General features: G+C 52.6%; 1 long non-coding RNA gene and 1 pseudogene across 7 annotated transcripts in view; one reads left to right on the top strand and one right to left on the bottom strand.

The window, feature by feature from the left end:
- The window catches only part of LOC139358626 (uncharacterized), a 36119-nt gene extending 24564 nt beyond the window's left edge, over positions 1-11555 (bottom strand). Inside the window, exons 1-4 of one of the 7 annotated variants that reach the window (XR_011613803.1) lie at positions 11473-11555; positions 9537-9664; positions 5615-5742; positions 1693-1820 (exon numbers count right to left, since the gene is read on the bottom strand). This is a non-coding gene — a long non-coding RNA (uncharacterized lncRNA). Of the gene's footprint in view, positions 1-1668; positions 1821-5590; positions 5743-9512; positions 9665-11282; positions 11451-11472 lie in introns of those variants that run through there. The other 6 variants (XR_011613806.1, XR_011613808.1, XR_011613805.1 and 3 more) reach the window with 6 other exon arrangements.
- A 12895-nt stretch (positions 11556-24450) lies between these two features.
- Positions 24451-26471, top strand: part of LOC139358625 (zinc finger protein 337-like) — a 259532-nt pseudogene continuing 257511 nt past the window's right edge.

Below are 26471 nucleotides of genomic sequence, written 5' to 3'. Positions count from 1 at the left end.
CTGGGCCATGGGAAGACGAGCAACAGGGCTGGGGCTTTTCCAGTGACAGGACCAGAGTCAGGGCAAGGGCCAGGGCAGTGCAAGGCCAGGGTAGGGCCAGGCATTTCACGGTCAGGGCCAGGGGAGAACCAGGGCAAGGTCTGAAGCAGGGCAGGGCCAGGGCCAGGACAGGTCCAGGGCAGGTCCATGACAGGGCCAGGGGCTGCGTAAGGGCAAGGGCAGGGCCAGAGCAAGGTAAGGGTCAGGGCCAAGGCCAGGATAGGGACAGGGCAAGAAATATGGCAGGACCAAGGGCAATGCCAAGGCCAGGGCTGAGTCAGGGCAGGGCAGGGCATGGAATGGCCAGCGCAGGACACGACAAAAGGCGGTCCATAGAAAGAGCAGGGCTGATGCCAGGAAAGGACCAGGCTAGTGCCAAGGCTGAGGTAGTGTCATGGCATGCACAGGGCGGGGCCAGGGCCGGAATCGAGCCAGGGCACAGCCAAGGCAGGGTAGGGCAGGGCAATGACACAGCCGGGTCAGTACTAGGACAGGGCAGAACAGGGCAAGCTGATGGTAGAGGCAGGGCAAGGACAGGCCAAGGCAGAGCCAGGTCACTCCAGGGCCAGGACACCTCCAAGTCCATTTCAGGCCCAGGGCTATGAAGGACAAAGGCCAGGGCCAGGGTCAGGGCCAGGTCTGGGCTAGGGCCAGGTCCAGAGCAGGGCCTAGCGAAGACTAGGGTGAGGGACAAGGTAGGGCCAGGGCAGGCTGATGACACATCCAGTGCATGGCAGGGTAAGGTGGTGGCAAGACCAGGGGCAGACCACTGCCAACTCAGGGCCAAGGAAAGGCCATGGCCAGGGCACAGCCAGGAAAGGGTCTGGGTCAGGGCCAGGACCAAGGCAGAGCAGGGCCAGGGCCATGGCAGAGTCGGGGCAAGTCCTTGACAGGACCAGGTTCCAGGCCAGGGCCAGGGCAGAGGCAGGGGCAGGGTCTGGATAAGGGCAAGGCCAGGGATACGGTAGGACCAGGGCTAGGGCCAGGGCCCGGGCTAAGCCAGAACAAGGCCAGGGCCAGGACATAGTGAGGACAGGGCAAAGGCCAAGGCAGGGTCAGAGCAGATCCAGGGAGAGGCCAGTGCCAGGCAGGGCCAGGGCACAACCAGGGCAGTGCAAGGCAGGTCAATGGCACCACTGTGCCATGACAGGGCAAAGTCAGTGCCAGGAGAGGGCACAACACGCAGGGCCACGGTGGGGCCAGGGCAGGGATGGGCCAAGGCAGGGCCAGAACAAATCTGGGCCAGGACACGTCCAAGGCCAGGTCAAGGCCAGAACAGGAGCAGGACCATGACCACTAGCAGGGCCAGTGCCATGACAGGACCAGGGTCAGGACAAGAGGCAGGGCCAGAGCCAAGGCCGGGCCAGCACAGGTTCAGGGAAAGGCCAGTGCAAAGGCAAAACCAGGATGGGGTCGGAGCAGGGCAGGGCCGAGACAGTCCAGGTAACAGTAGGGCAGGGCCAGGGCAAGGCAGGGCAGTACAGGGCCAGGTCCACGGCAGTGGCAGGGCAAAGCCAGGCCCATTGCCAATGCAACAGCCCACCCTACAAGGCTTCTACCACCTGGCCACTGCCGCAGCCCGGCCATCGCTCTAAGCCTCACCCACAACCCTGGCTGCAGCCGCCTGACCTCCTAGCGTGGTCACTCTCCTACCGTTCCAGCACGCTGCAGTCTCCGTCACTGCCACCCACCCTCAGCGAGGCAAGCCGTGGTGTCTCAGGCTCCAGGTGTCTCCTCCTCCTCCTGGCACAGAGCAGCTGGGCGGGCAAAGCCACAAAAGCCTAGAGAAAGATGCGAGGGGTGGTAGCATTAAGAGCCTCAACTTAACACCCTTCCCTGGCCCTGCCGCTGCCCTGGCCCTTCCCATCTTCAGGCCTTACCAAAGCCCTACCCTGGTCCTGACCCTGCCCTGGCCTGGTCCTCACCCTGTCCCCCTACCCCAGAGAAGTGGAAGGGCAGAGTCAGGGAAGGGCTGGGGCAAATAAGGGACAGGACACATCCAAATCCAAGAAAACGCCAGGGCCATGACAGAGCCAGGGCGAGTCCTTGGCAGGGCCACGTTCCAGGCCAGGGCCAGGAAAGGGTCAAGGCAGGGTCACTGTATGGCCACGGTCCAGGTCAAAGCCAGAGCAGTGGCAGGGTCAGGCCTGCATAAGGGCAGGACCAGGGCCAGGGCCAGGGCTGTGCCAGGACAGAACAAGCGCAGAGCAAGGCAGGACCAGAGCCAGGCATTAGAGAGAGTAGGGCAAATGCCAAGGCAAGGCCAGGACAGTGCCAGGGCTGAGGCAAGGTCAGGGAAGGTCCAGGGCTGACTCAGTGCTAGAACCAAGACAAGAGCAAAGGCCGGGGCAGATCTAGGGCACAAGCAAGGCAGGCTAGGGCAGGGCAATAGCAAGACCAGACAACGGCAGGGCCAGCCCAGGATAGAACAGGGTACAGGCAGGGCAGGGCCAGGGCCACAGCTGGGGCAGGACAAGGACCAGGATCAGAGTCCAGGCCAGGGCAACGGTATGGCCAGGGCAGAGGTAGGGCCAGAGGCAGGGTATAGGCAGGGCCAAGGCAGGTCCATTGCAGGGCCGGGGTTCAGACCAGGGCCGGGGCAGGGCCAGGGCCAGGGCCAGGACCAGGAAAGGGCAATGTCAGGAACACGGCCATAGCCAACTTAGCTAGAGCCAGGACAGAGACACGGTCTGGGGTGGGGCCAGAATAGCATGCCAGGATAGGGCCAGGGCAAATTAGGGCCAGGACAGGGTCAGGAGGAGGACTGGGCCAGGGTATGGCCTTAAGTAGCCAAGAGCCAGGTCCAGGGTCCATGCCAGTGCCAGCGCCGGCCCAGGGCAGGGGCAGGGCCATGGCCAGGTCTGGGACAAGGCTGGGGCAGGGTCAAGTTTCGCTCAGGGTAAGCACAAGACCAGGGCAGAGCCAGGGAAGGGGCAGGGCCATGGTAGGGGCAGGAGAGGGATGGGCGAAGGCGGAGCAAGATTAAATCAGGGACCGGATCCCTTCAAATCCACTTCAGGGCCAGGGTCAGGCCAGGGCCAGGGCCAGGACAGGGCCAAGACAGGGCCAGGGCCAGGACTGTCAGGATCATTGGCAGGGCCAGGGCCATGGCACGACCAGGGTCAGGAGCAGTGGTCAATGCCGGGCCAAGGCCAGAGCAAGGACCAGGTTTGCACTAGGGCCAGTGTGAGGGCCAAGGCGGGGTCAGGGCGGGGCCAAAGGCAGGGCAGAGCCAGGGCAGGGTGGAGCAGGCCCAGGGTAGCACTGGGTAAAGGCAGGGCATGACCAACCAGGGCAGGTCTATGGCTGTGGCAGGGCCAGGGCCAGGGCCAGGGCCAGGGCCAAGGCAGGGCCAAGACAGTGACAGCTCCAGGGCAGGGCCGGGGTTAGGACCACGGACATGTCCAAGGCCAGTGCCAGGGCAAGGGCAGGGGCAGGGCCAGGGTCATCTAAGAAGCAAGGACAAAGCCAGGCCCAGAGCAGGGCCAGGACAGGTACCTGGCAGGGCTAGGGTCTGGGACAGGGCCATGGCAGGGCCAGGGCCACAACCAGGTCTGTGCTATGGCCAGGTCCAGCACAGTGCCCAGGCATGGCTAGGGTGAAGGCCAAGGTAGGGCCAGCGCAGGGTCAAAGCTAGAGTACGGCCAAGGCAGGACCAGGGCAGGCAAGGCAGGGCCAGGAAAGCATAGGGCCAAGGCAGGGCAGGGCCGGGACAGTGCCAAGACCTGAGCAGGGCCAGGGAACAGCCAGGGCAGGGACAGGGCCATGGCCATGGCCTGGGCAGGACCAGGTTCGGGACAGGAGCAAAACAAGGGCAACAACAGTGCAGGTTCTTGGCACAGCCGGGGTCCAGGACAGTGTCAGGGCAGGGCCAAGGCAGGGTCTGGGCCATGGGAAGACGAGCAACAGGGCTGGGGCTTTTCCAGTGACAGGACCAGAGTCAGGGCAAGGGCCAGGGCAGTGCAAGGCCAGGGTAGGGCCAGGCATTTCACGGTCAGGGCCAGGGGAGAACCAGGGCAAGGTCTGAAGCAGGGCAGGGCCAGGGCCAGGACAGGTCCAGGGCAGGTCCATGACAGGGCCAGGGGCTGCGTAAGGGCAAGGGCAGGGCCAGAGCAAGGTAAGGGTCAGGGCCAAGGCCAGGATAGGGACAGGGCAAGAAATATGGCAGGACCAAGGGCAATGCCAAGGCCAGGGCTGAGTCAGGGCAGGGCAGGGCATGGAATGGCCAGCGCAGGACACGACAAAAGGCGGTCCATAGAAAGAGCAGGGCTGATGCCAGGAAAGGACCAGGCTAGTGCCAAGGCTGAGGTAGTGTCATGGCATGCACAGGGCGGGGCCAGGGCCGGAATCGAGCCAGGGCACAGCCAAGGCAGGGTAGGGCAGGGCAATGACACAGCCGGGTCAGTACTAGGACAGGGCAGAACAGGGCAAGCTGATGGTAGAGGCAGGGCAAGGACAGGCCAAGGCAGAGCCAGGTCACTCCAGGGCCAGGACACCTCCAAGTCCATTTCAGGCCCAGGGCTATGAAGGACAAAGGCCAGGGCCAGGGTCAGGGCCAGGTCTGGGCTAGGGCCAGGTCCAGAGCAGGGCCTAGCGAAGACTAGGGTGAGGGACAAGGTAGGGCCAGGGCAGGCTGATGACACATCCAGTGCATGGCAGGGTAAGGTGGTGGCAAGACCAGGGGCAGACCACTGCCAACTCAGGGCCAAGGAAAGGCCATGGCCAGGGCACAGCCAGGAAAGGGTCTGGGTCAGGGCCAGGACCAAGGCAGAGCAGGGCCAGGGCCATGGCAGAGTCGGGGCAAGTCCTTGACAGGACCAGGTTCCAGGCCAGGGCCAGGGCAGAGGCAGGGGCAGGGTCTGGATAAGGGCAAGGCCAGGGATACGGTAGGACCAGGGCTAGGGCCAGGGCCCGGGCTAAGCCAGAACAAGGCCAGGGCCAGGACATAGTGAGGACAGGGCAAAGGCCAAGGCAGGGTCAGAGCAGATCCAGGGAGAGGCCAGTGCCAGGCAGGGCCAGGGCACAACCAGGGCAGTGCAAGGCAGGTCAATGGCACCACTGTGCCATGACAGGGCAAAGTCAGTGCCAGGAGAGGGCACAACACGCAGGGCCACGGTGGGGCCAGGGCAGGGATGGGCCAAGGCAGGGCCAGAACAAATCTGGGCCAGGACACGTCCAAGGCCAGGTCAAGGCCAGAACAGGAGCAGGACCATGACCACTAGCAGGGCCAGTGCCATGACAGGACCAGGGTCAGGACAAGAGGCAGGGCCAGAGCCAAGGCCGGGCCAGCACAGGTTCAGGGAAAGGCCAGTGCAAAGGCAAAACCAGGATGGGGTCGGAGCAGGGCAGGGCCGAGACAGTCCAGGTAACAGTAGGGCAGGGCCAGGGCAAGGCAGGGCAGTACAGGGCCAGGTCCACGGCAGTGGCAGGGCAAAGCCAGGCCCATTGCCAATGCAACAGCCCACCCTACAAGGCTTCTACCACCTGGCCACTGCCGCAGCCCGGCCATCGCTCTAAGCCTCACCCACAACCCTGGCTGCAGCCGCCTGACCTCCTAGCGTGGTCACTCTCCTACCGTTCCAGCACGCTGCAGTCTCCGTCACTGCCACCCACCCTCAGCGAGGCAAGCCGTGGTGTCTCAGGCTCCAGGTGTCTCCTCCTCCTCCTGGCACAGAGCAGCTGGGCGGGCAAAGCCACAAAAGCCTAGAGAAAGATGCGAGGGGTGGTAGCATTAAGAGCCTCAACTTAACACCCTTCCCTGGCCCTGCCGCTGCCCTGGCCCTTCCCATCTTCAGGCCTTACCAAAGCCCTACCCTGGTCCTGACCCTGCCCTGGCCTGGTCCTCACCCTGTCCCCCTACCCCAGAGAAGTGGAAGGGCAGAGTCAGGGAAGGGCTGGGGCAAATAAGGGACAGGACACATCCAAATCCAAGAAAACGCCAGGGCCATGACAGAGCCAGGGCGAGTCCTTGGCAGGGCCACGTTCCAGGCCAGGGCCAGGAAAGGGTCAAGGCAGGGTCACTGTATGGCCACGGTCCAGGTCAAAGCCAGAGCAGTGGCAGGGTCAGGCCTGCATAAGGGCAGGACCAGGGCCAGGGCCAGGGCTGTGCCAGGACAGAACAAGCGCAGAGCAAGGCAGGACCAGAGCCAGGCATTAGAGAGAGTAGGGCAAATGCCAAGGCAAGGCCAGGACAGTGCCAGGGCTGAGGCAAGGTCAGGGAAGGTCCAGGGCTGACTCAGTGCTAGAACCAAGACAAGAGCAAAGGCCGGGGCAGATCTAGGGCACAAGCAAGGCAGGCTAGGGCAGGGCAATAGCAAGACCAGACAACGGCAGGGCCAGCCCAGGATAGAACAGGGTACAGGCAGGGCAGGGCCAGGGCCACAGCTGGGGCAGGACAAGGACCAGGATCAGAGTCCAGGCCAGGGCAACGGTATGGCCAGGGCAGAGGTAGGGCCAGAGGCAGGGTATAGGCAGGGCCAAGGCAGGTCCATTGCAGGGCCGGGGTTCAGACCAGGGCCGGGGCAGGGCCAGGGCCAGGGCCAGGACCAGGAAAGGGCAATGTCAGGAACACGGCCATAGCCAACTTAGCTAGAGCCAGGACAGAGACACGGTCTGGGGTGGGGCCAGAATAGCATGCCAGGATAGGGCCAGGGCAAATTAGGGCCAGGACAGGGTCAGGAGGAGGACTGGGCCAGGGTATGGCCTTAAGTAGCCAAGAGCCAGGTCCAGGGTCCATGCCAGTGCCAGCGCCGGCCCAGGGCAGGGGCAGGGCCATGGCCAGGTCTGGGACAAGGCTGGGGCAGGGTCAAGTTTCGCTCAGGGTAAGCACAAGACCAGGGCAGAGCCAGGGAAGGGGCAGGGCCATGGTAGGGGCAGGAGAGGGATGGGCGAAGGCGGAGCAAGATTAAATCAGGGACCGGATCCCTTCAAATCCACTTCAGGGCCAGGGTCAGGCCAGGGCCAGGGCCAGGACAGGGCCAAGACAGGGCCAGGGCCAGGACTGTCAGGATCATTGGCAGGGCCAGGGCCATGGCACGACCAGGGTCAGGAGCAGTGGTCAATGCCGGGCCAAGGCCAGAGCAAGGACCAGGTTTGCACTAGGGCCAGTGTGAGGGCCAAGGCGGGGTCAGGGCGGGGCCAAAGGCAGGGCAGAGCCAGGGCAGGGTGGAGCAGGCCCAGGGTAGCACTGGGTAAAGGCAGGGCATGACCAACCAGGGCAGGTCTATGGCTGTGGCAGGGCCAGGGCCAGGGCCAGGGCCAGGGCCAAGGCAGGGCCAAGACAGTGACAGCTCCAGGGCAGGGCCGGGGTTAGGACCACGGACATGTCCAAGGCCAGTGCCAGGGCAAGGGCAGGGGCAGGGCCAGGGTCATCTAAGAAGCAAGGACAAAGCCAGGCCCAGAGCAGGGCCAGGACAGGTACCTGGCAGGGCTAGGGTCTGGGACAGGGCCATGGCAGGGCCAGGGCCACAACCAGGTCTGTGCTATGGCCAGGTCCAGCACAGTGCCCAGGCATGGCTAGGGTGAAGGCCAAGGTAGGGCCAGCGCAGGGTCAAAGCTAGAGTACGGCCAAGGCAGGACCAGGGCAGGCAAGGCAGGGCCAGGAAAGCATAGGGCCAAGGCAGGGCAGGGCCGGGACAGTGCCAAGACCTGAGCAGGGCCAGGGAACAGCCAGGGCAGGGACAGGGCCATGGCCATGGCCTGGGCAGGACCAGGTTCGGGACAGGAGCAAAACAAGGGCAACAACAGTGCAGGTTCTTGGCACAGCCGGGGTCCAGGACAGTGTCAGGGCAGGGCCAAGGCAGGGTCTGGGCCATGGGAAGACGAGCAACAGGGCTGGGGCTTTTCCAGTGACAGGACCAGAGTCAGGGCAAGGGCCAGGGCAGTGCAAGGCCAGGGTAGGGCCAGGCATTTCACGGTCAGGGCCAGGGGAGAACCAGGGCAAGGTCTGAAGCAGGGCAGGGCCAGGGCCAGGACAGGTCCAGGGCAGGTCCATGACAGGGCCAGGGGCTGCGTAAGGGCAAGGGCAGGGCCAGAGCAAGGTAAGGGTCAGGGCCAAGGCCAGGATAGGGACAGGGCAAGAAATATGGCAGGACCAAGGGCAATGCCAAGGCCAGGGCTGAGTCAGGGCAGGGCAGGGCATGGAATGGCCAGCGCAGGACACGACAAAAGGCGGTCCATAGAAAGAGCAGGGCTGATGCCAGGAAAGGACCAGGCTAGTGCCAAGGCTGAGGTAGTGTCATGGCATGCACAGGGCGGGGCCAGGGCCGGAATCGAGCCAGGGCACAGCCAAGGCAGGGTAGGGCAGGGCAATGACACAGCCGGGTCAGTACTAGGACAGGGCAGAACAGGGCAAGCTGATGGTAGGGGCAGGGCAAGGACAGGCCAAGGCAGGGCCAGGTCACTCCAGGGCCAGGACACCTCCAAGTCCATTTCAGGCCCAGGGCTATGAAGGACAAAGGCCAGGGCCAGGGTCAGGGCCAGGTCTGGGCTAGGGCCAGGTCCAGAGCAGGGCCTAGCGAAGACTAGGGTGAGGGACAAGGTAGGGCCAGGGCAGGCTGATGACACATCCAGTGCATGGCAGGGTAAGGTGGTGGCAAGACCAGGGGCAGACCACTGCCAACTCAGGGCCAAGGAAAGTCCATGGCCAGGGCACAGCCAGGAAAGGGTCTGGGTCAGGGCCAGGACCAAGGCAGAGCAGGGCCAGGGCCATGGCAGAGTCGGGGCAAGTCCTTGACAGGACCAGGTTCCAGGCCAGGGCCAGGGCAGAGGCAGGGGCAGGGTCTGGATAAGGGCAAGGCCAGGGATACGGTAGGACCAGGGCTAGGGCCAGGGCCCAGGCTAAGCCAGAACAAGGCCAGGGCCAGGACATAGTGAGGACAGGGCAAAGGCCAAGGCAGGGTCAGAGCAGATCCAGGGAGAGGCCAGTGCCAGGCAGGGCCAGGGCACAACCAGGGCAGTGCAAGGCAGGTCAATGGCACCACTGTGCCATGACAGGGCAAAGTCAGTGCCAGGAGAGGGCACAACACGCAGGGCCACGGTGGGGCCAGGGCAGGGATGGGCCAAGGCAGGGCCAGAACAAATCTGGGCCAGGACACGTCCAAGGCCAGGTCAAGGCCAGAACAGGAGCAGGACCATGACCACTAGCAGGGCCAGTGCCATGACAGGACCAGGGTCAGGACAAGAGGCAGGGCCAGAGCCAAGGCCGGGCCAGCACAGGTTCAGGGAAAGGCCAGTGCAAAGGCAAAACCAGGATGGGATCGGAGCAGGGCAGGGCCGAGACAGTCCAGGTAACAGTAGGGCAGGGCCAGGGCAAGGCAGGGCAGTACAGGGCCAGGTCCACGGCAGTGGCAGGGCAAAGCCAGGCCCATTGCCAATGCAACAGCCCACCCTACAAGGCTTCTACCACCTGGCCACTGCCGCAGCCCGGCCATCGCTCTAAGCCTCACCCACAACCCTGGCTGCAGCCGCCTGACCTCCTAGCGTGGTCACTCTCCTACCGTTCCAGCACGCTGCAGTCTCCGTCACTGCCACCCACCCTCAGCGAGGCAAGCCGTGGTGTCTCAGGCTCCAGGTGTCTCCTCCTCCTCCTGGCACAGAGCAGCTGGGCGGGCAAAGCCACAAAAGCCTAGAGAAAGATGCGAGGGGTGGTAGCATTAAGAGCCTCAACTTAACACCCTTCCCTGGCCCTGCCGCTGCCCTGGCCCTTCCCATCTTCAGGCCTTACCAAAGCCCTACCCTGGTCCTGACCCTGCCCTGGCCTGGTCCTCACCCTGTCCCCCTACCCCAGAGAAGTGGAAGGGCAGAGCCAGGGAAGGGCTGGGGCAAATAAGGGACAGGACACATCCAAATCCAAGAAAACGCCAGGGCCATGACAGAGCCAGGGCGAGTCCTTGGCAGGGCCACGTTCCAGGCCAGGGCCAGGAAAGGGTCAAGGCAGGGTCACTGTATGGCCACGGTCCAGGTCAAAGCCAGAGCAGTGGCAGGGTCAGGCCTGCATAAGGGCAGGACCAGGGCCAGGGCCAGGGCTGTGCCAGGACAGAACAAGCGCAGAGCAAGGCAGGACCAGAGCCAGGCATTAGAGAGAGTAGGGCAAATGCCAAGGCAAGGCCAGGGCAGTGCCAGGGCTGAGGCAAGGTCAGGGAAGGTCCAGGGCTGACTCAGTGCTAGAACCAAGACAAGAGCAAAGGCCGGGGCAGATCTAGGGCACAAGCAAGGCAGGCTAGGGCAGGGCAATAGCAAGACCAGACAACGGCAGGGCCAGCCCAGGATAGAACAGGGTACAGGCAGGGCAGGGCCAGGGCCACAGCTGGGGCAGGACAAGGACCAGGGTCAGAGTCCAGGCCAGGGCAAGGGTATGGCCAGGGCAGAGGTAGGGCCAGAGGCAGGGTATAGGCAGGGCCAAGGCAGGTCCATTGCAGGGCCGGGGTTCAGACCAGGGCCGGGGCAGGGCCAGGGCCAGGGCCAGGACCGGGAAAGGGCAATGTCAGGAACACGGCCATAGCCAACTTAGCTAGAGCCAGGACAGAGACAGGGTCTGGAGTGGGGCCAGAATAGCATGCCAGGATAGGGCCAGGGCAAATTAGGGCCAGGACAGGGTCAGAAGGAGGGCTGGGCCAGGGTATGGCCTTAAGTAGCCAAGAGCCAGGTCCAGGGTCCATGCCAGTGCCAGCGCCGGCCCAGGGCAGGGGCAGGGCCATGGCCAGGTCTGGGACAAGGCTGGGGCAGGGTCAAGTTCTCGCTCAGGGTAAGCGCAAGACCAGGGCAGAGCCAGGGAAGGGGCAGGGCCATGGTAGGGCCAGGAGAGGGACGGGCGAAGGCAGAGCAAGATTAAACCAGGGACAGGATCCCTTCAAATCCACTTCAGGGCCAGGGTCTTGCCCTGAAGTGGCACTGATGCATAATTAGATATATGGGGGAAATTAGAAACTGAAATGCAAATGTAAATTGTGAGTATACTCAGTGATGTAGCTGAAACCTTAAATTATGTGGTAAAAGACTATATTTTTAATAAATTTAATGGGAAAATAAAATATTGGAAAATTTTAAAAATAAGTATATATTCACAGTGTATACCTGGAGAAAAACCATTGAGAGATCTAAATGCAAATGATAAAACCACAAAATCCGTAGGAAAATCTCTCAGAGATCAAAAGGACTACATAGCAAAAAAAAAAAAAAAAAAAAAAAAAAGAAAAGAAAAAAAGATATAACAATAATCCAAAGACCGTGGGAAAATTATTTACCTATATCATAGAAATGGACAAATATTCTTATTGTATGTACAGGGCTACATAAATAAAAGAAATCGCCGGTTCTGAAAGGATCCCTCCGCGTCCAAAAGACCACAGGGTCGCGGTCAGGAGAGTTCTTTCAAGGATTCCGGGTCGCGCAGTCCCCTGTGGACGGCTTTGACCAACATTCTGGGGCGTGTACCTGGACGACTCGCCGAGGACTCTGGGGAGCGTAGTCCACTGCGGGGATGCGAAGCGGAGGGTCGCAGAGCTACGGGTCGCGCCGAGGATTCTGGGTAGCGTAATCCCGGCCGCGCAGAGGCTTCTGCGTAGCGTAGCCCGGGCGGCGCCGAGCGGTCCAGATCCCTGGGCGTCACCGAGCTGTGAGGTGGGTAGTCCACCGTCGGTGACCTCACCTCCTCCGTTCGCCGTCAGCCGCCTTGGTGAGTCGCGCTCCTGCGGGTCCCTCTCTCCAGCCCGCCCTTCCTGCGCAGGAAGAAGGGCCGGGAAGGCCTGGGACGCCAGGGCGCTGCTGGGGCCGTAGCGCGCCCTCCCTCAGGCCCGGCGTCTCCATGTTCTGGGGAGGGGCGGAGACCCAGGCCACGCCTTGGAGTGGGCTGTGGTGCTGCGGCTCGCCGAGCGCCCCGGGTCTGGGCCGCTACTCAGTCTCCGTCCCCGGTTGCGTGTAGTGGCGGTTAGGCAGCCAGGATTTCACAGGGGCGCCGAGCAACCCAGGTCTCCGTGTGCCAGGGTCGCCGCTCCTCGAGTGGGGACGGGCCAGCGGCCTAGGTAGCTGCCACGGGGGTCGTTTGGCTGGAGGTGGTGGGGGACTCGGCCACAGACTGAGTCCACCGGTTGGGTGGGGGTTACAGCCCAGAGACTGATGGACTAGGTCCGACTCGGGTTCCCTCCGACTCTTGATGCTCCAGACTTTGTTGTGGGAGGCGGACCGGGGAGGACTTCGCCCGTGTGTTTTGGGGAAGGGTCGCTGCTTTGGGTTGGGGGCAGCCCGCCTTGGGACTATCTTCCTTGGGTGGGAGGGTAGGCCGGGACCAGATGTCCTGGCACGGGCACTTCTAGACGTGTGTGGGGGGCTCTGCGTGGGGCAGCGTCCGCGGGAGGTGAGGTAGCTGTGGGGACCCAGGTGGCCTCTTCCCTGGAGCCCTGCTAATGATGGCAAAATATATTTAAAGAGGTTTATTCTGAGTCAGTGTGAGTGACTGTGGCCCAGGTTATTCAGTCTCAAGAGGTCCTGAGAAAGTGTCCGAGGTGGTCGGCTTGCAGGTTAATCTTATACAATCCAGGGAGACAGGAATTTCAGGTAAAATCATAAATCAGCCTGAGCACTGTGGGAGGTCAGGAGTTCCAGAGCAGCCTGGGCGGCACAGCGAGACACCCTGTCTCTACGTGAAATTAGAAAAATAAAAAATTAGCAGAGCGTAGTGTCCCATGCCTATGGTCTCAGCTACTTCGGTGGCCCAGTCAGTTGAGTCCGGGAGGTGGAGGCTGTAACGAGCTATGTTGGCTGCACTGCATGCCAGCCTGGGCAACACAGCGAGATCCTGCCTCAGAAAATCATAAATCAATGTGAGAAAGATACACATGGGTTCCTCCCAAAAATCCAGTATCTCCAAACGGGTTTACACCTCATGGGGGCACTTAGGTATTCTTTAGTGGACAATTGGTTGAGAGACTTAAGCTGTTGCCTAAAGACTGGAATCAGAAGTATGCCAGAGTTAAGGGGATTGCATAGATCAAAGTTCTTGTTATGTAGATGAAGCCTCTTAGTTGGCAGCACACAGAATAGATGGTAAATGTGTGTTTTCAGTTATTTTTGTTTTTTTGTTTGTTTTTGTTTTTTTGAGAGAGAGTCTTGCTCTGTCGCCCAGGCTAGAGTGCAGTGGCGTGATCTCAGCTCACTGCCACTACCACCTCCCCGGTTTGAGCAGTTCTCCTGCCTCAGCCTCCTGAGTAGCTGGGACTACAGATGCCCACCACCACGCCTGGCTGATTTTTGTGTTTTTAGTAGAGATGGGGTTTCACCATGTTGCTCAGGCTGGTCTTGACCTCATGACCTCAGGTGATCCACCTGCCTCGGCCTCCCAGAGTGCTGGGATTGCAGGTGTGAGCCACCATGCGTCAAACTGGCTGTCTCTTCCAGCCTAGGAAAGGCTTAGAACGAAGGAGATCTGGCTACATTAGTGGAGATTTGCTACAGATGCAAATTTTCCCACTAAAGGCAGCTTTGCGGGGCTATCCATTTCAGTATGTTGCGCCTGTGGCAGCCACTTCAAAACTTGTCAAAGAAGTATATTTTGGGCTAAAATAAATTCCTTCAGCATCTGCTGTCATGTGATGCTGTACCAGAGTCAGGTTGGAAAGTGAGCCACATTATATAAGAGTAATAAAACTCATCTGATTAGATTTTATGGTTTCTAGGACAGGACTCCCCAAGCCCCATATATACGCATTTGGGCAAGGGAAAAAAGGTGAGTTTCATCCTCACCAGGTTGGTAGGGCTTCCTTGGTTAGTGGAGTGGGAGTAACAGCAACCATTGGGCCCAGCAGTTTTTTTAAATGCCTCTGGGGCTGTGGACTGGCCAAATAACTGATTTTAATCATTTCATTATGGAAAAATTGTAAGCAGAACCCCATGGTAGAGAGACCCATCAGTCAAGATATACCTCATGACCTTGCAAGCTAATCTAGCTTGACCCAGATCCCCTCCTAACCTGTGCAGATTCATTGAGAAATGTCAGAGCCCTGCCTACTGGTTAAGACATAACCCTTTACAGTGAGAACTGAAACCCAGGCTCTATCACTTTCTTGGCTGTGTTGCTTTGAGAAAGGTATTTAAATGTTTTGTGCCTGTTTCATCATCTGAAATTGGTGGGTAATAGTCACTTCATAGAACATTTGTGAAGATTGAATGCAGAAAAATTTGTGCCATGCCTGGAACCGTCCCTGGCATATATTAAATTCTCAATGTGTTAAATATTATAATGAATATCAACACTTCCTTATTCTGGAAGCACCGACAGGATAAGCTGTGTTTAGTGTAAGCATCGTTTCAGGACAGGCTCTGTTGTGATGCCCACACTCGGAATCTGTTCCCAGGAACCTGCCTACAATGGTTTTCTTCTCTGGAAGACTTTGGGTCCTTTTTTTTAACAAGAAGAGGCTCTACCCTGGTACTGAGGATTTCCAAGGCCACCTTTGAGGATCACAGAGCTAATTTTAGAACTATTTTAGTCCCCAGCTCCTCTTCCTCCACTCCCATGTTACCCATGAGAGGACTGCCTGCAGGGTAAGGGAGGACAGCCCAACCCCAGGTGGGGACTTCTTATGTATTGCCTTCCTGCAGTGCCTTCTCTGCCCTAAACCATCATGGGTTTCCTTTGCTAATGTCTGACATCTTGTGCCCTACACTGTCCCGTCTGAGGCTCAGAACCTCTCAGCTGGTTCTCCTCGTGGGGAAGGTTCCCCAGATCTGATGCCCTCATTCAGGGCACTTCCATCATTGTCCCTACGTTTCTTCTCTCAGTGCTTTATTCAGGCTGCTGCATTCATGGTGCAGACCAGGTCTTGTAAAAAATTATTCTGTCAGCATGTGCTGAGCCATTGTCCTGTCCCAGGGACAGGGCTTTATAGTCATTGCCATATTCATCTCTTCAACCAGTGGGGAAGTTAAGAATTGGAATCCTAAGAAGTAGTGTGTTAATCAGTTGAAATAATTTTCACGACTGAGCATGGTGGCTCACACCTGTAATCCCAGCACTTTGGGAGGCTAAGGTCGGCAGGTCACCTGAGCTCAGGAGTTCGAGACCTGCCTGGCCAACATGGTGAAACCTCGTCTCTACTAAAAATACAGAAATTAGCCAGGCATGGTGGCTCACGCCGGTAATCCCAACTACTCTGGAGGCTGAAGCAAGAGAATTGCTTGAATCCAGGAGATGGAGGTTGCAGTGAGCAGAGAACATGCCACTGCACTACAGCCTGGGGGACACTGAGACTCTGTCTCAAAAAATAATAATTTTTACTTTATGTAACATATCTGGGATCAAGTGGACTGGGTTGTGGAGCAAGCTGGGATTTTGGGGGTTTCTGTTAAGAATTAGCTTCACTGAGGTATAATTGAGACAAAATTTCTCACATTTTAAGTTCTAGTTAATGAGTTTTAAGAAATGTATATAGTGAAGTCTTGATCTTCAAATCAACATATGAACATTTTTCATCCCCGAAAATGTAGGAGCTGTTTTTTAATCTTAGGAAAATTTTAATGAAATGTATGTGGAGGAGCTAAATGTTTCAAGTTTGCCTTATGTTCATATCTAATTTATTGGTAACTAATTTAAACCACTTTCTTCTGGCTCTCAGTTTCTGTTCCTACTGGATATTAAGTCCCACAGATGTCAACAGATGGCAGGAGTGAGATCAAACAGTTTGCAGTGTTCTCCACTCACACCCTGGAAATAAAGGTTTCCTCTGTTTTTCCTCTCCAAATTATCTTGGAAGGGATATTCAATTTTTTTTTCAAATTTACAATGAAAAATATTGAAGAAGGAACTAAAGTAGAGAGAATATATAACAAATCTCTCTGTTCCCTACTTGCACCTTAACACTTTGCTCTTCTTACTTCATCCAACCCCCTCCCCACCCCACGCTTTCTGTTTTCAGGATAGAGCATCTTGAAGCCAATCCAAGACACCATTTTATCTGTAAATTTACTGCAGCTGCTTCTCTGAGGACTATTTTTGTTGTTATTGTTTTGCTTTTTAACATAACTAGAGTACCAGAATCACACTCAACAAAATTAGCAATTTATTAATTTCACCCATTACCCAGTTTATGCGGAAATTGTCCAGGTCTCAAAAATTTCTCCTCACAATTCAGATTTCACACTCAGGTTCATTAAGATGGGAAGCATGAGAGAAGAAACATCTAGAAACCAGCTCAGTAGTGCCCCCTGTCTGTTTTACTTCTCTCTTTGTGATCTAGGTAAAGGAAGTTTCCCTACCTTGGCAAACTACCCATCTGCTTGCTTAGGTGCTGAGGCTTGTTCATGCTTTCCTTGTCATGGCTTTTTCCTCCGCTTCCTCCTTCTGCCTGCCAGGCTCATCTCCTAATTCTACTTCTCCACTGTCTTTTGCCTCTCTGCCCATGAGGACAAATAATGATCACAGCCACTTACCTAATTGCCTGGCCCTAGTTCTGGTCCCAACTATAATCAGAAATGTGGATTCTGAAATGGCAGTGAGGAGCTATGTGGACTATATCTCCAGTAAAACACCGTAACTTGTAATTTAGAAAACCAAAAACAACCATTTAAACTACACAGAATTTGTCTTAAGACCACTCAGGAATTTAGAGAAACATTTATTCAGAAAAATCAACCGAGCCTTTCTGAGAACAGTGAGAGTCTGTAACATTTGACACACAAACTGCTACCCTCCCCACCCCCATTTTGGTCCGCTCTGAGAGAAACTCCACTATGGGCTGTGAAAATGACAAGATGGAACCCTGTCCCTCTCCAGTTCTCAGTCTATTGTGACAGTTTATCCCTGAGAGAGGCATGATGCCACTATTCTTAACTTCTCTCCCCCCGCCAGTCCTGTGTTCCTGAAGCTGGTTTCATGTAAGCGTAGTTGTGAAGTGTGGGTAGGGACCTCCTTGAATTTATTCTTGGAGTTTGTTGAGTGTGCTGGCCTTGTAGATTCATGTCTGTCTTCAAATTTTGAAGTGTTGGCCATTATTTCTTCAGTAATCTATCAGCATCTTCTCCTAGACACCCATATATATGTCCAGTTAATGGTGCCTTATAACTCTCTTGGCTCTGTTTACTTTATGTCATTGTTTTCTCTTCCTGCTTCTCTGTCTCTGTAATTTCTTCCCTGTATGTTTACTGATTATTTTTTTTTGCCTGCTCATCTGCTGTTAAACCCCTCTACTGAATTTTTCAGTTACTATGTTTTCAGGTCCAGAATTTTCGTTTGCTTCCTTTTTGTAATCTCTGTTGATATTTTTATTTTGTTCATATATATTTTCCTGATTTCCTTTTCTCTATATGTGTTTACATGAGTTTTTGAGAATATTTTAGACAGTCTAAAATCTGTCTAGTATGCCTGAAGCTTATGTTTCTCCAGGGAAGGTTTGCATCACTTTATTTTCTTCCACTATTGGTCCATGTTTTCTGAGTTTTTGTTGTTGTTGTTGTTGTTGTTGTTAGAAATTAGGCATTGTGGGAAAAAACAACCTCCTTTTCCAATTTTTGCAGACTGACTCTTTTCCAGGGAGGATTTTTGCTATTACCTTGGCATTGGTTCTAAGCTTTGGTATCAGTCTGAGGAGAAGGTTTAAGATTTTCTCAGGCCTTTTTTGAGCATGGATCTTACCTTTGCTTGTGGCTTTTTCCATTTGCTCATAGGCAACTGCTTTTAAATACTTATTTGTCCCAAGAGTCTCTCCTCTGGGCCCTTGATGGTCTGTTGCATGTCTCTACCCATAATATCTTGCCCCAGGCATCTGCTTTTCAGTCTGTCTGCATCTTTGCCAAGCATGATCCAGTGCTTTTCCTCCCTAAGGTGTGAGATCCTCAAAACAGAGAGAGCAGTCCCTCAGGCAGCCTCCAACAGCTTAGAACCTTGTAAGAAAGGTCTACTCTGCTTTCTCAGATTTGAGGGAAGGAAGTGGAAACTGGGATGCTGCTTTAGAAGCTCTGTTGTATTCTGCACCTGTAATTTTTTGCCCCAGGGATCTATAGGCAAGTTCACCATGAGATTTTTCCGTTAGGCAGCACTTGGACAGGATAGAACACTGGGAATAAGGAGTATTGGGATGCAAATATGACTGTCTCCTGTTTTGTTTTTGTTGTTGTTGTTGTTGTTGTTTTCCTGAGGCTGTGTCTTGCTCTGTTGCCCAGGCTGGAGTGACAAAGCTCATTGCAGCCTCAACCTCTTGGGCTCAAGCCAGGAGTAGCTAGGACTACAGGCACGTGCCACCACACATGGCTAATATTTATATTTTTTGTAGAGACAAGCCTTTGCCATGTTGCCCAGGCTGGTCTTGAACTCCTGGGATCAAGCGATCCACATGCATCAGCCTCCCAAAGTGCTGGGATTACAGGAAAGCCACTGTGCCCAGCCAACTGCCTCCTGTTTCTAATGTGGCTTTTTCTTGATTGGGCAGTTTCTTGAATACTGGGGACTTTTGAGTATTTTCAAATGAAGTTTGTTCCTATAAGATTATTTTAGGCAATTTTTTGGTAAGCATAGAATTAGCAATATGATTAATGCTTTTTCTGTAAACTAGTATTATGAAAAATCTCAAATGGGTAGCAAAATTGGGAGAATGGTAATATGAATCCCCATGTTGCCTTCATCCAGATTCGATAAATTTTAAAACCATAGATAGTTTTGTTAGAGTTATCCCTTCCCCCTGTTTATGTGCCAAAGTATTTTAAACAAATCCAGATGTCTTGTTATTTTACCCATATATATTTGGTCTCTGAGAGGATTTTTAATCAATGTTGAGGTGTAACTTGGGTACCATAAGAAGCACTGCTTTTAACTGTATACTTTAATGAGTTTTGACACAGGTCACTTATCACCTCAATCAAGATACAGAACATTTCAACAGAGTTCTCACGTGCCCTTATATGTAATCACTCTAGAGGAAAATAGTCAAGAATTCTCACCAAAATATGGACAAGTAGCATCCAGCAATGCATGAAAAGGATGATATATTCTAGCCAAATGGAGTTTGTGCCTAAAAAACCAACGATAGGGTGAACATAGAGTAAGCTACCTGTGGAGATATTTAACTTTTTTTTTTTTTTTTTTTTTTTTGAGACGGAGTCTTGCTCTGTCCCCAGGCTGGAGTGCGGTGGCGTGATCTCCGCTCACTGCAAGCTCCGCCTCGTGGGTTCACACCATTCTCCTGCCCCAGACTCCCGAGTAGCTGGGTCTACAGGCACCTGCCACCATGCCCTGCTAATTTTTTTTTTTTTTCTTTGAGACTGAGTCTCTGTCGCCCAGGCTGGAGTGCAGTGGCACAATCTCTGTTGACTGCAAGCTCCGCCTCCCAGGTTCACACCATTCTCCTGCCTTAGCCTCCTGAGTAGCTGGGACTACAGGCGCCCTCCACCACTCCCGGCTATTTTTTTTTTTTTTTTTTTTTGAGACAGAGTCTCGCTCTGTCACCCAGGCTGGAGTGCAGTGGCGCGATCTCCGCTCACTGCAAGCTCCGCCTGCTCCTGGGTTCACGCCGTTCTCCTGCCTCAGCCTCCCTAGAAGCTGGGACTACAGGTGCCTGCCACCACGCCCAGCTAATTTTTTTGTATTTTTAGTAGAGAGGGGGTTTCACCGTGTTAGCCAGGATGGTCAGGATGGTGACCTCGTGATCCACCCGCCTCCGCCTCCCAAAGTTCTAGGATTATAGGCATGAGCCACCGACCGCACTGAGCCCGGCGGAGATATTTTACCTTTTATCTGTGGTTCTCAGCTCAGGAAGGAAAGGAAAGGCAGCTTCTTGCATGAATCAGCTTTCAGCTTAATATTTTTCTTTTGGCAGAGTGGTTTGAGTTCCCACGTTTTTATATTCCTTTCACTGCTTTCAGGGAGCAAAAGAGAAAAACCTACACGAGTATCTTAATGCAGAAAAATATTTGATAACATTTCACACCTATTCAGGGTAAAAATTCTCAGCAGATGAGGAATAGAAAGAATTTCCCTTAATAAAACAAAGGTTATGTGTGACAGCCTGGCTGCAATCATCATATTTAATGGTGAAGTGTGTTCACACTAAGATCAGGAACAAGCATTAATGTTGATTCTCATCACTCTTTAGCATTATCTTAGAATATCAAGGTAATTTGTTAAGGTATTAAAAAGGAATAAAAGGCATAAACGTTGAAATAGAACAAGAAAAACTTTTTATTCACAGATGTGAGTGTGTACATGGAAGAATCTGTAGTTAAACAACTAGATACTAGTAACACACAGTTTAGGAACTTGAGAAAATAAGGTCAGTATTTTTAAAGAGCACTTGTATTTCTGTAACCTAGCAGCAAACAGTTAAAAAATGAAATACATATTTATACTACCACCAAAAACAAAATGTTTAAACTTCTAAGACTGAATGTAGGAGAATATCTTTGTGACTTTGGAATAGGTAAAGATAGCACAGATGAGACATGCAAGGATGTAAACTATTTAAGTGTACAGAAACAACAAAAATAAATGTTATAAATCGCCTTTCAACTGCCATCAGAAGAAGAAATTTCACTGCTTTTCTTCTCTAACTGCGTGTAAACCAAAAAGTATCAGAATCAAGTACCAATTTAGATGTTTTTATTATTATTATTATTATATTTTAAGTTCGAGTGTACATGTGCATAATGTGCAGTTTTGTTACATATGTATACTTGTGCCATGTTGGTGTGCTGTACCCATCAACTCGTCATTTACATCAGGTATAACTCCCAATGCAATCCCTCCCCCCTCCCCATAATAGGCCCCTGTGTGTGATGTTCCCCTTCCCGAGTCCAAGTGATCTCATTGTTCAGTTCCCACCTATGAGTGAGAACATGCAGTGTTTGCTTTTCTGTTCTTGCAATAGTTTGCTGAGAATGATGGTTTCCAGCTGCATCCATGTCCCTACAAAGGACATGAACTCATCCTTTTTTATGGCTGCATAGTATTCCATGGTGTATATGTGCCACATTTTCTTCATCCAGTCTGTCACTGATGGACATTTGGGTTGATTCCAAGTCTTTGCTATTGTGAATAGTGCCACAATGAACATACGTGTGCATGTGTCTTTATAGCAGCATGATTTATAATCCTTTGGGTATATACCCAGTAATGAGATGGCTGGGTCATATGGTACTTCTAGTTCTAGAACCTTGAGGAATCACCATACTGTTTTCCATAATGGTTGAACTAGTTTACAATCCCACCAACAGTGTAAAAGTGTTCCTATTTCTCCACATCCTCTCCAGCACCTGTTGTTTCCTGACTTTTTAATGATTGCCATTCTAACTGGTGTGAGATGGTATCTCATTGTGGTTTTGATTTGCATTTCTCTGATGACCAGTGATGATGAGCATTTTTTCATGTGTCTGTTGGCTGTATGAATGTCTTCTTTTGAGAAATGTCTGTTCATATCCCTTGCCCACTTTTTGATGGGGTTGTTTGGTTTTTTCTTGTAAATTTGTTTGAGTTCTTTGTAGGTTCTGGATATTAGCCCTTTGACAGATGAGTAGATTACAAAAATTTTCTCCCATTCTGTAGGTTGCCTGTTCACTCTGATGGTAGCTTATTTTGCTGTGCAGAAGCTCTTTAGTTTAATATAGATCCCATTTGTCAATTTTGGCTTTTGTTGCCGTTGCTTTTGGTGTTTTAGACATGAAGTCCTTGCCCATGCCTATGTCCTGAATGGTACTACGTAGGTTTTCTTCTAGGGTTTTTATGGTATTAGGTCTAACATTTAAGTCTCTAATCCATTTTGAATTAATTTCGTATAAGGAGTAAGGAAAGGATCCAGTTTCAGCTTTCTACTTATGGCTAGCCAATTTTCCCAGCACTGTTTATTAAATAGGGAATCCTTTCCCCATTTCTTGTTTTTCTCGGGTTTGTCAAAGATCAGATGGCTGTAGATGTGTGGTATTATTTCTGAGGACTCTGTTGTGTTCAATTGGTCTATATCTCTGTTTTGGTACCAGTACCACGCTGTTTTGGTTACTGTAGACTTGTAGTATAGTTTGAAGTCAGGTAGCGTGATGCCTCCAGCTTTGTTCTTTTGACTTAGGATTGTCTTGGCAATGTGGGCTCTTTTTTGGTTCCATATGAACTTTAAAGCAGTTTTTTCCAATTCTGTGAAGAAAGTCATTGGTAGCTTAATGGGGATGGCATTGAATCTATAAATTACCTTGGGCAGTATGGCCATTTTCACGATATTGATTCTTCCTATCCATGAGCATGGTATGTTCTTCCATTTGTTTGTGTCCTCTTTTATTTCACTGAGCAGTGGTTTGTAGTTCTCCTTGAAGAGGTCCTTTACATCCCTTTTAAGTTGGATTCCTAGGTATTTTATTCTCTTCGAAGCAATTGTGAATGGAAGTTCATTCATGATTTGACTCTCTGTTTGTCTGTTACTGGTATATAAGAATGCTTGTGATTTTTGCACATTGATTTTGTATCCTGAGACTTTGCTGAAGTTGCTTATCAACTTAAGGAGATTTTGGGCTGAGACGATGGGGTTTTCTAAATATACAATCATGTCATCTGCAAACAGGGATAATTTGACTTCTTCTTTTCCTAACTGAATACCCTTGATTTCTTTCTCTTGCCTGATTGCTCTAGCCAGAACTTCCAACACTATGTTGAATAGGAGTGGTGAGAGAGGGCATCCCTGTCTTGTGCCAGTTTTCAAAGGGAATGCTTCCAGTTTTTGCCCATTCAGTATGATATTGGCTGTGGGTTTGTCATAAATAGCTCTTATTATTTTGAGATACATTCCATCAATACCGAATTTATTGAGAGTTTTTAGCATGAGGGGATGTTGAATTTTGTCAAAGGCCTTTTCTACATCTATTGAGATAATCATGTGGTTTTTTTCTTTGGTTCTGTTTATATGTTGGATTACATGTATTGATTTGCATATGTTGAACCAGCCTTGCATCTTAGGGATGAAGCCCACTTGATTATGGTGGATAAGCTTTTTGATGTGCTAATAGATGTTTATTTTGCCAAGGTTGAGCACATGCCCCAGAGAGAGGTCAGTGGCTTTCCCCAAAGATGAGTTTGAGAGCTTCATTGTTTAAAAGGGAAAAGTAGGCTGGAGGGGAAAGAGGGAGGGTATGGTAATCCACCTGTGGCAAGAGAAAAGGAGCAGGTAGGAGAATAATCAGTTATGTATTCATCTCACACTCAGTAAATCAGCACTTTATGTAAGATAAGGTGTGCATAGAGCAGCTACTATGGAGATACTTAACCTTTTATCTGTAGCTATCTCCTTTGGAACAAAAGAAAAGGCAGCTTCTTACATGCTTTCCTTTTGGCATAGTGGACTGGGGTCCCTAGTTTTATTTTCCTTTCATAACACCGTAGTATTTGTTCACTTCTTCTGTCTCAAAGTTGCTGGCCAGTGGATGTATGCTGTGTTCATCATAATCACCACGATAGCATCTTTGTTCCTTCACATTTCCTTCTTTTCACCCTTGTATGTCTGTTTTTACTTTGAATTTTTTTTTTATCAAAACATTCACTTAAAAGTATAGTGAGTACTCTAATGAAATCATTGTACCCACCACTTTAATTTACAATTAATTCTTTTCCTGTATTTCTACTGGAATTATTTTCCAAAAATTCAGAGAAAATAGTACAATGAACCCAGTACACATTATTCAGTTCTAAAAATTATCAAGTGTGGCCAATAATGCTCAATTGACTTTTGAGGGTGAGAAGGGGTGTTTAAGCACATCCAGACATCATTTTCACTCATGAATGTTCTGAAAGTTTGTATACAAGGAAGGGCTCATGCTTTTAAAACCCAAAATATTTCTATAACAACAAAATCAATGTTTGATAATCTAATATCCAATTAGTGTTCAGATTTCACTGGCTGCTAAAACTCCTCACGTATTCTTTGTTGCAATCAGGATCCAAATTGCATTGGATCACTCACTGCCTTAGATTGACCACATGTCTGAGGACTTTTATTCTTGAAGGCTCACACTCCCCATGCTATTAATTTGTTACAGGCTTTGGTGTTGTACAGTACTTAATAACTGCCAATGCCATCTGCCTGTGGCCTTCTTAAGTTTGTCTGCCCCTGTGATTATCCTGACTTTAAACCCAGGTAGACGGAGGCTAGAAGAGGCAGACAGCTTTTGTGTGTTCTGTCCAATGCAAAGAACACCTGCAACTCTGAGCCCTAACCTTAAACTCAAGACCTCATCTGCAGGTGTTGCACATCCTTTTAGCCCCTCAGTGATGTAAGCAACAAACCTCACCCAGCTCCTGGGACACAGGGTCTTCACTCCCAGATGAGCTTGTCCTGGATTTGCAGGGAGCCTGGCTCCCTAGACCTTTTGGCCAGACCCCCACAGGGGGATTGTGCAGATGTGCTCTCCCCAGATCCCCAGTTGGTATTGGAATCAGGCCTGTGTCACATGTGGGGAGGGCAGCTGCACCCAGCCACCCTTTGACTTCTCTCCTCCCACAGATCAGCCATCTGCAAGCTTCCCTTCTCCATGGAGAGCAGGAAGACAGTCATGGGACCCCAGGGAGCCAGGAGACAGGTGAGACTTCCCAGAACTGTCCTTCTTGCTGTCACAGGATAGGCTCGTTTCCTTCACTGGCCCTAGCAGTCACATTGTTAGCACAGGACCAAGGCCAGCACCGCTCCTGGGGAGTGATCTGTCTTTCCTGGCGTCCTCCAGCAAGTGACTGGCCTGTGGGTGTCACTTATCAAGTAGTGATCTGTGTACAACACCCAGGGAGCATTTACAGCTAAAGACAGGAATCTCCACACTCAGGTGTCCAGTGATGATGTTGGGTTGGTGTCAATGAAGGGTAGGGCAGAGAGGGAGGTCACAAAGGCCTCCAGTGGGAGGGGTTCCCTGGGCAGTTGCGAGAGATGTGGCAAGTACAGGAGATGGGGAAGAGGCAGAAGTGTGCTCAATCTCAGGCCGCCACTGGGCAGACTGCTCAACTGCAGGGACGAAGGGTTTTAGCAGTCAACGTTCTCACAGACGGCTGGTGGATGAATCCAGGTCCTAGGAGAAGCAGATCCCAAGATGCAATGAGATGGGCTGGGCTCATGTTAGAGGAAAGGCCTGCAAGAGAGAAAAGGGGATGACTGGAGCCTCATCAGACTCCAGTGAGGAGAGGGGGATAAAATTGCGTGGAAGTATCGGAGACCAAGTACAGCCTTAGGAGGCTCAGCCAGGCCAGCAGGTCTTCAAGCCATAGTGGGCCATCAGAGGAGCGCCTGGATCGGAAGGGGCTTGCTTTGATGTCCTTAAAATGCATGGCCACTGCCTGGAACAGCTGCGAGAAGCATGGCCTAGATGTGGGTGCAGGAGTGGACTGTGGTCCTTTAGGCTCCCAACTCAGAAGTCTGCCAGGTGCTGGCTTGGGGTGGCCACAGCTGATTTTCTGTGTGTTCTAGTGGAGGTGCAGAGTCACACAGGGCACCTGAATATCTCTGGTTTGGCAGACAGCATGTTGGATGGTTAGATGGGCTTTCAGCATTACCAAACTGGGAGATTGCACCTACAGCCCTGGATCGGCCACGTCTCTGAGGAGCAGTCACTGCCCTGTGCCGAGCCTGCATTGTCAGTTGGCCACAGATGCCCAAGCTCACCAGGGTCCTCACGGTTTGACAGTGTAGGATTGCCACCTCCCATAGCTCTGTCACTTCCTGCAGACTCCTCACAGCGTGGCCTAAACTGCTGAGATAGCTCCCACCTACCTCCCTCATTGGCCCCTGTCATCTGATTATTCCTAAAGACTGCTGGCTACCTCTGACCCTCCTGAGGACAGAGGCCTGGATGCCAGCCTGAGGAGCCCAACTTGGTCTTTAAGCTGTCTGGGGTTTTCTTGGTTTTTCTTTTGGGTTTTTTGGGGGGATGGTGGTCAGGGTCTCACTGTTGCCCAGGCTAAGTGCAGTGGCACAATAATAGCTCACTGCAGCCTTGACCTCCCAGGCTCAAACAGTGCTCACACCTCAGCCTCCCAACTAGCTGGGACTACAGGCACTTGCCACCATGCTCAACTAATTTTTTATTTTTGTGTATGTGGAGTTGGGGTCTCGCTATTTTGCCCAGGTTGGTCTCAAACTCCTGGATGCAAGCAATCCTGCATCAGCCTCCCAAAGTGCTAGGATTATAGGCATGAGCCAGCATGCCCAGCCTGCCTGGATTTTGAGGATCTTTACAGTAGGTGTGACATGATAGATCAGTGCTGGGGGAAATAGGGATTGACAGTTAAGGGTCAAAGGAGAGGCTTTCTGACTCATGAGTCTAGTAGTCTGATGAGCTTCACGAATTGATTATTTATTTATGAGACAGAGTCTTGCTCTGTCGCCTAGGCTGGAGTGCTGTGGCACAATCTCAGCTCACTGTAACCTCCTCCCAGGTTCAAGTGATTCTCCTGCCTCAGCCTCCCAAGCACCTGAGATTACAGCCATGCACCACCA

Source organism: Macaca nemestrina, chromosome 15 (assembly GCF_043159975.1).
Source record: "Macaca nemestrina isolate mMacNem1 chromosome 15, mMacNem.hap1, whole genome shotgun sequence".
NCBI lineage: Eukaryota > Metazoa > Chordata > Mammalia > Primates > Cercopithecidae > Macaca > Macaca nemestrina.
Note: the sequence above shows the minus strand (reverse complement) of the source record. Positions and strands in the feature narration are given on the sequence as shown.